This window comes from Pseudopipra pipra, chromosome 1 (assembly GCF_036250125.1).
Source record: "Pseudopipra pipra isolate bDixPip1 chromosome 1, bDixPip1.hap1, whole genome shotgun sequence".
Taxonomy (NCBI): Eukaryota; Metazoa; Chordata; class Aves; order Passeriformes; family Pipridae; genus Pseudopipra; species Pseudopipra pipra.
In genome coordinates, this window is record NC_087549.1 from 58,103,549 (window position 1) to 58,112,518 (window position 8,970).

An 8,970-nucleotide genomic window follows, 5' to 3' on the forward strand; every position below is an offset into this window, starting at 1 on the left:
CATTGAGACATTTGGGGATTGATGGAGTATTTCATAAATACATCTGTGAAATTAGTTTTCAGGGTTTTTCTTCCTGGTCAGTTGACTTCTCAGCATGTCTCTTATAATTCCCAAAAGCATTGTGTTTTATGCATTTTCCTGTGATGATTAGTAATGTACATTTTCTAAAGCTAAGAATGAACTTTTTTCTCAATTCTACACAGAGTACAGATAATTGCATTGCTCTCTTACTCTTTACATTACATGTTAGAAAAGATCTATCTGTAGACTAACTTGAAAAGACTGCAGAAATAGTAAGAGCATAGCAAAGCTAGAGGTATATTTCAGAAACTGGCATATGCAGCTCTGGCAGTGCTCCCACTTAAGATCTAATTTGAAAAAGACAGATAACAGGAATATACATTTTTAACAATTCTGCAGTTTTAAGTCAAGGTTTGAACCCCAAAAGGATAACTAAAAGAAAGATAACAGTGATACAAAAAAAAAGAGGAAAGCAGTTTTGCAGAGTAGGAGCTGAGGATCATGGACACAGGCTGTCCATGGGCCAGCAATATGCCCTTATGGCCAAGAGGGGCCAATGGTGTCCTGGATTGCATTAGGAAGAGCAGTGCCAGAAGGTCACAGGTGGTGATCCTGCCCCTCTACTCAACCCTGGCGAGGCTGCATGTGGAGTACTGTCTGGTTCAGAGCTTCCCAGAAAGTCATGAATCTTCTGGAATGCATCCAGTGAATGTTGTGGGTTGATGTGACTGGGTTTTGGTTTTTTTTGGTAGTGTGGGGGGCTACAGAGATAGCTTCTGTAGAAGCTGCTAAAAGTTTCCCCCCCATGGAGCCAAAGATGGTTGGCTCCAGGGCAGACTTCCTGGTGCTGACCAGGAGGAGAGCCAATTAGAAGTTTTAGTAACGCCTCTGTGATAACATATTTAAGAAAAAACTGGTTGCGCAGAAGAAATTCCAGCCAGGGAAGAACTGACCGAAGCTCCCAGGTGGCCCCGCCACCTCCCTCCCCACAGCGGGGCGGTGGTGGCAGGCTGGCCCAGGGTTCCCGGCACGCAGCCGCTGCGGCCAGAGCCAGGGCCAGGAACGGGTCTGCGGCCCTGCGGAGAGCGGCCCCACAGCCCCCAGGCCCGCCCCGTGAAGCAGCCCGTGCTCAAGCCCATTCTGCCCAAGTAGCCAAGCCAGGCTGGGCCGAGGGGCGTGGGGGCGCCCTGTGAACTGGGCCAGAGGGCGGCCAGATCAAGGATGCTGGAGCAGGTGGATGAATGAAAGAGACAGTCATCCGTGGGAGGCCCAGCAGGGAGTGGGGTCCTGCAGGAGATTTGCGGCCCGTGGAGAGAGGAGCCCATGCCAGAGCAAGTTATTCCCAGGTAGGACTCGACTCATGGCCCTGTGGGGGACCCACATCGGTGCAACTCATCCGTCAAGGACTGCATCCTATGAAAAACCGTCGGGGTTTAGAGACCCCCTGCACCCCATGGAGGAATGACCTTTGGGAGGGCAGATATGGAAGACCTGTGGCCCGGAGGGGGTAGACCCACGCTGGAGATGTCCATCAAGGACTGCTTCCCATGGGAGGGACCCCATGGAACAGGGAAAGGACTCTGAGCTTTAGCCTCCCCTGTAGCCCGTGGTGAAGACCATGGTAAAGGAGGCTGTCCCCCTGCAGCCCATGGAAGGGTGACCCACAGGACAGCAGACTTGGAAGACCTGTTGCCCTCTGGGTGGACTTCTCTCCCTGCACTGATGCAAGGGGAGGAGAGAGAACATGGAAGGAAGGAGGGGTGGTTGGAAAGTGTGTTTAAGACTGTTTTATTTCTCACTCTTTAGATCTTATCCTGTTAGTAATAAATTTTAGTACTATCCTCATGTTGAGTTTTGTTTTGCCTGTGTGACTTCTCCTAGGTCTTAGTGATTTTAGTGGTTGCCTAGAATCCGGCCAAGGTCAACCCACGACAGCTACAAAGATGATGAGAAGATTGGAACATCTGTATTATGAGGACAGCCTGAAGCAGTCTCAAGAAGGGATGTCTGAGATGGGACCTCATCACTCTCTATAAGTATCTGAAGAGAGGATGTCAAGAGGATGGACCCAGGTTCTTCTCAGTGATGCCAAGCAATAGGACAAGAGGCAATGGGCAGAAAACGATGTACAGGAAGTTCCACTTGAACACAGGGAAGACCTTTGCTGTGCAGGTGACAGCACACTGAAACAAATTGCACGGAGAGGTTGTAGAGTCTTTCTCACTAGGGATATTCAAGAATCTTCTGGATGCAATCATGTACCATGTACTCCAGGATGACCCTGCTTGAGCAGGGAGGTTTGACCAGAACACCTATTGCTGATCCCTTCCAACCTGCCCCATCCTATGCTTCTGTGTTAAAAAAGAAAGAATTTTCCATATATATATAGATCAACCTATCTAATGAACAGCATTTTTAGCTCTGCTGAAATCAGTAATGAATGTCCATGGCAGTTAGTGAGAGAAATTTTAACAGCGATAGGTCCTTTGATAATACTTTAAACATTGCTACTGAAAAAAGTATATTTTTTTTTAAGTAGGAAGGAAGATTTTCAGCTATTATGCAGAGGTTATAAATCCAACATTATTAAAAACATACATTTGATAACTTTTTAAATACTTATGGTAAATTATGCCTTCCAAAAAGGGGATGGATGAGCGGGAACAACTTAAAATATTTGCTTAGTAGTAAGGGAATTTTTAAAACTGGGAAGACCCGGTAAGTTTTTAACTATTGTAGTTAGGCTGTAAAACAATGATAAAACCCATAAAATTATATAGTAAGTCATTAAAAGTTTCTTGCTGTCATAGTCATGATTGATTCAAATATAGCTTACAATCTACCATCAACACAGAATAAGACCTTGAGATAGATAAAAAGATACAGATATTCACCTTCACAGTGCTAAACGTAAAAAAAGGGTAGTAAGTTTTTAAGACTTGAAAAACCAGCATTTTCACACCAGATATTGTCACAATACTGTCTGAACAAAATCAGCTTCCTGTCATTCTTTTGCCTAATTGCTTCTAATTATATTTCTATAGATTTCTGTAGATATACTGTGTTTTTCAAGTTGAAATTTCCACAGCATCTGCAGCATTAGATCCCTAGATACAACAATGTACTGACTGTCGATTTAAGTAAGTTTCTAGTTTTAACGGAAGAAGAGAATTCAGAATATGAAGGCCCTAAATCCTTGCTCTGCTGCTACTCTGTTGAGTAGCTTTGACAAGCTACTGCAGAGTCTATGCCTTAATATTCCCTTTTGAAGAAGGGAGATAATGCTGCTTGGATCAGAAGTGTGTCACAGAATTATTTTTTCCGTGTGAATAAAACCAATAAGCTACCTAGATGGTAGAGTTCTGAGAGGAGTTCTAAGAGGAATTTATGAAAATATTCTGGCAGACACTAGCTGAGTTTACTCAGAAAATCTTGGATAATATTTATTTAGATAGTGGTTTAATAATGGGAAAATTGTTATGTCTGTGTATGATGCAAAGCTTAAATCAGTGTAAATATTTCACTTTTCATGGCACAGCACAAGAAAATGTTTTCTACTCATCTGTAAGTGCTTTTAGGACAAGTATTCCGATTGGAATATTTGACGAAGACTTCAATAACCAATGAACAAATATCAATTCTGACACCATCTGTTAAGCAAAGTGATTCCATCTGTGGTGATAACAAAAGGTAGAGAAAATAGTACTTTTATCACAATACTAACTATAGTATCACTAAAAACCAGGAAGGGGGCAACTGTCTTTCAAAAGATGTGAAGGGAGGAGAATAGCAAGGCATTATCAAGCAGTTACTCTTAGTATGTAATGAGACAAAGAATGGAAACTAAACCTCAGAAATTGTTTTAAAAGTACTGAGAGAATTGTAAGGAAGATTTAAAAACAACACAAAAGAAAATGCAAGAAAAAAACAACCCCCCAAAAATCTAGTAAAATCCAATTTACTCCTTTCATAGAGTACTAAACTGGTGTTATAAAATGACAAGCTGCAGAAGTCAAAATGCCATATAAAGCTTTTGGCATGTCATCCTTCTACAGAAACATTAAAAGCAACCCCCTATTCACATTCAGCCATGAAAAAATATATGTATTATATGTTAAAACATTTATATGTTTTAATTTATAATCCATAACATAATTATATGTTGTAATATAATTATATGTTTTTATATCCTAAGAAGGTCTTCATCTCAGTCCTTTGGAACATTTTGTTAGCAACCTGAATGAGGAACTAAAGGCAGCACTTAGACTGTTCACAGATGGAAAACAGATAAGAAGAGGTACAAACACTGTTTAGGACTGGATGAAAATCATTTTAATAGAGTGGAAAAAGGCCTGAGATCAACAAGATAATATCTAAAAAAACAAGTGCAGAGTACTACACTTTAGAAGGGAACAAATATAAAGTAAGGAATATCTGACAGATACCAAAGGAAGTGAATGACATGGGCTAGTAAATCTGTCAGAGAACACGGGAAATAATAGTTCTACTCACTGTGATTATAATTCAAGAAGAATTTAATAAATTTGGGGTTCAGGAGAAGGAAGACAGTAGTTTTAAGCCACCTCAAAAGAAATATTGTTTGGGCAAGTGGTAAAAGAGAGTGGGATAGAAGGGTAGCAGTATGATATGTTAAAAGGGTTGTTATAAAAGTACCAGTGATACATTATTTTTCTGAGTCCTCCAAAGACAAGAAAAAGTCATCCGTAGTCATCATTCCAGAAAATCATACACGCAAGATTGAGAAAAGCTCTCTAACGATAAGAATGGAAAACATTGTAACAGCATGTCTGAGGAGATGTAATCTCTACAAGATATCAAAGACTAGGGATAGATGATGTATATATATAGTCTCAGCCTGTAGCCAAAAGATAGAATAGTTGAGCTATATTTCAAGCTCTGCTTTATTAAATAATTCTCTATTACTATATACAATAATAAAAGAAAGAATAAATATTACTTCATTGTATAATTTCCTAGAATCAAAATATATTCTATTATGTAAAAGCTGCAAAAGATTGTGGAATAATAATATATTATTTGGGCATACACTGAGTTATACAACCTACACACATGCAGAAATAGTTGTTTAAGTAAAAAGTTACAAAAGAACTGGTGTATTTTTTTTGCAAGATATACACTAACCAGTTGAAACAATATTGCCATAATCTAGTAGAGATTGTAACGATTTTTATAGATATTTAAGTTTACACTCCTCTTTCTCCTATTTTAAAATACTGGGTTTTGTTACTCACCATGTTTTATTAAGGAATTGGTATTAAATAGATCACTAATACTTTGAAACGTATTTACTGTTCACTGTAATTTGATTTTATGCGTAATAAGGCACAGAGATGAAAAATTCATGATAACATATACTAGGAAGCTGGATTTTAAATTGAGACAAATTATATGCAAATAAGTGATCAAAATTCAAAAAAAAAGAGCAATTATGAATTTAATAGAATAATTTTTAAAAAGCAGAAAGAGAAGGAAGAAGAGGGGGATAAAAGTGATAACAAATAGAACAACTGTACTTTGAAATGTGATAAAAATGGATTAGTCCTTAAAGTGTCAAGCCTCTTGCGGAAACAACATTATTAGTTTCATCCTTTAATATTAATAAGTCAGGCTATAATATCTACAACTACGATTTTTAGAAATAAGTTAATTTGTAATCAACACTGACTGTGATTATAACATGTAACTTGTATTACATGCCAAAGGCATATTTTGATACTAGGAATGATAATCATTGTTAGTATTGTGAGGAAGATGGGTAGCCCTAAGTGTGTGCATGTTAAAGAACAAGTATGCAGATTAATATAGAGTATGTCAGATAAAATAAGTTCTTAAGTTCCATAGAATAGCTATGTACCTGCTTGTTCTACTCTAGCATTTCTCTTTGATAGTAAGAATTATTAGAAGACAGAGCAAGTGCTCTAAGAGTCACAAGCTAGTTTCCCCATTCATAGATATTAGAGACCCAGTGGTTGGTCTTTAGTAGCCACACATCCCTAGAATTCATAATAAAGGTCTGTCTCAAATCTACAGAAAATATAATTTTGAAACTTTTTTCATATCTCTTCTTTCACACAAATTTGCAGTTGGGCACAACCTGTATAAAAGGAAACATCTCAACGGAAAAAAAGGTCAGTACTAAAGCATTCTTTGGATCAGTACTTCCACGAATTCCTGTAAGTGGGACTATGGAAAGTAACACTGCATCACTCATGTATGGATTTACTGTGAATGTTTTCTGTAGTTTTACTGTAGTTTGTTTGTTTGTTTGTTTGTTTTAATATAGATTCTAGTGAACAGTCAGATTGGAAGTGCTGCATTTTGAGTGTAAAGTACGTACATGACTAAAAGACATCTGGGAACCTATGCATGGAAAGCTATTTCATTTACCTATAAACTTCCATTAAAGTGAGAAAATCCTTTAGAGGAAAATAGAATGATCTAGTTATGCTGCCCTATACATAAATAATTTACGTGGCACATTTATATTTATTGCAAGGTAACCTCATATTTTAGAAAGACAAATGGTCCTTTGAGTTTATACAGAATATTAAAATGAAACTTGGAGTGAGGGTAGGGATAATTTATTTGATTCAACGCCTAAAATTGTAATAGGTTTTTAGGACAATTCACAGTAATGTCTAACAATACTTTCCATATTTTCTTCTAAAACTTTTTTTTATGCCATATGCAAACTCACCTGCATTAGGATACTTAGCTGGGTAGACCAGATAAAGTTGTTACCTTAGAGTAAGCATTATTTAGTATTCTTGGTGAGTCACAAAGCAGATGGGTGCTTTTGTTGATTTATAGGAAAGCACAAAAGAAAGACAATTAAATAACCTAAGCAAAGCAATTCAGTGCCCATAGTTTTAATTGTCTTAAAATGCTACAATTTTCATTATATTAAAATTATTGTACATATCAATTGTATTGGACGTATCAATCCTTTTTTAAAGGATAAATATGTTAAAATAGAACAGCTTTGACTCAGAGAGATTACAGAGAACAAGTAAGTGTTCACTCTGAGTAATGATCTGATTAAAAAAACCCAAGGAAATCCTCATAATGTTAGAACATAATTTTAGAGGAAATGTAAATTTTGTAAAATACTGCAGATGTTCACAGAAGATTTTTGGAGCAGTTTTAGTATATGCTCTCTAGGTATAATATTGTGTACTGGCCACCAGCTTTTTGCCTCAAAGTTTAATGTTTTCTTAAAAAGGATGAAACTTTCCAATGTGTATATTATTACAACTGTTTTGGTAAGTTATGAAACCATTTCATTCTGTCAGCACTTCAGAAAAGAACACATTTATTGTTGCAAAGTACATTCCATACAGCTGTATAGCGCTTCCCATGTGATGATTTCTATTTATAAAAGAGTTTGATTTAATTGGTAAAATAATATTTATATTCATCTAGACTCAGTTTTCTTCTGTTTGATGCAGAATAGTACAAAGCAATAAAGCTGACAGTTGTTCATCTGCAATAGGTTAGAAATTCTTCAGAAAGCTTGTTATCTGAGAATACAAAAGATTCACAGGAGAGGAAAACAAAGCTCTGAGTAGTTTGTACAGAAATTTGACATTGTTTTCTTTATTTAGATCTGTGTTAAAGAAACCCAAACATTTTGTACTTCAATATCTATTGAAATTAATTTGATATTTAATATTAAATATTATTACTTGCTAATCTTGTTAGTGTTTTGGAGTAAAAATTCCTAAAAAAACTATAGATATGCCTTAGGAAATTAGTAAAACAGTAATAGGGTATTGCAATGTAAAGATAAATTCAGGCAGATAAGCAGAATAGTATAAGTGCCATTCAAAAGCACATACTGAAATACTTTTGACAAATATATCTAAGACTCAAGCAGAACTAATAGAAAGGCTACCATGATTAAAATTTCAGATAACTAATTCTGATGAGGAACACAATATCTGTTTTGTAGTAAAAGCACGGCAAAATTTCATTATATGCTTTAATGTATTCTCTTACATGTAACTAAAATATCAAGAATATACTAACTGAACCCTGTTGTATTGTGCCAGGCAAGGAACTGCAGTGAATCTGTTAGGTCTGAGACTAGAGCATGACCTTTGGAACAGTATTCAGATCCTTGCTTGTTTTCCTTCTACGCATTTAGAAAATAAATAAATAAATCAGCCATCTATTGTCCATGGTGAGATCACTGATAGAAAAGAGCGTCTGATCACCTGTGGCAAACTCTTTCATCAGCTGCTGCTAACTAAGTAGAGACCTAGCCAAAGGTCAACATGGGTTATGAAACAGAAACACTTTGTGGAAAACCAGAGAGACAAGACTCATTAATAAACAGCTGCCTTCTCTGACCAAGAGCAAGATCTTAATGACAGGTTCATCGTTTAATCAAAACTAGTTTCTTTTTTATAGAGATATAACTATAAAAAACCAAGAATGAGTGGGGTCAAGTGTCAACATGTATAGTTAACTAACAATAGTCTGGAAGTGCAACCATCTTATTTTCATTTTCCTAGGATTTTGCAATGGGAATTGTTTTAACCTGGACTGGATTACCATAATTTTTCTGCAGACCAAGTCCTATTTAGCAGGCCCAAGATAAAATAAAAGAACTTAAAAATGAGTACGGGGGGGGAGGGGGGGTGTTGTGTTTTGGATATTTTATGTTTTTGTTTCTTTGTTTGATTTTCCCAACATTTATTAACTGTTTTCAAGGTTTGAGATATTTCCAAAATACATGGGAGTCACTGCACGTGTCACTATGATCAGTGGCAATTCAGATCTATCTGAAAACAAATTTTCTGTCCTGAATAAAAAAGATTGTGCCAAAATATTTTGTTAAAAAATATTAATCAGAAATAAGTACAGAGCAAAAAATTTCCTGTTTAATTTAAGATGGTCAGGGTA

General features: G+C 36.6%; 1 long non-coding RNA gene across 1 annotated transcript; it reads left to right on the forward strand.

Moving 5' to 3' along the window:
• Window positions 1-760: 760 nt before the first annotated feature.
• Window positions 761-2,543, forward strand: LOC135415723 (uncharacterized). Its single transcript, XR_010431251.1, has 2 exons — window positions 761-1,367; window positions 1,903-2,543. It is a non-coding gene; the product is annotated as an uncharacterized LOC135415723 (long non-coding RNA).
• Window positions 2,544-8,970: the final 6,427 nt, after the last annotated feature.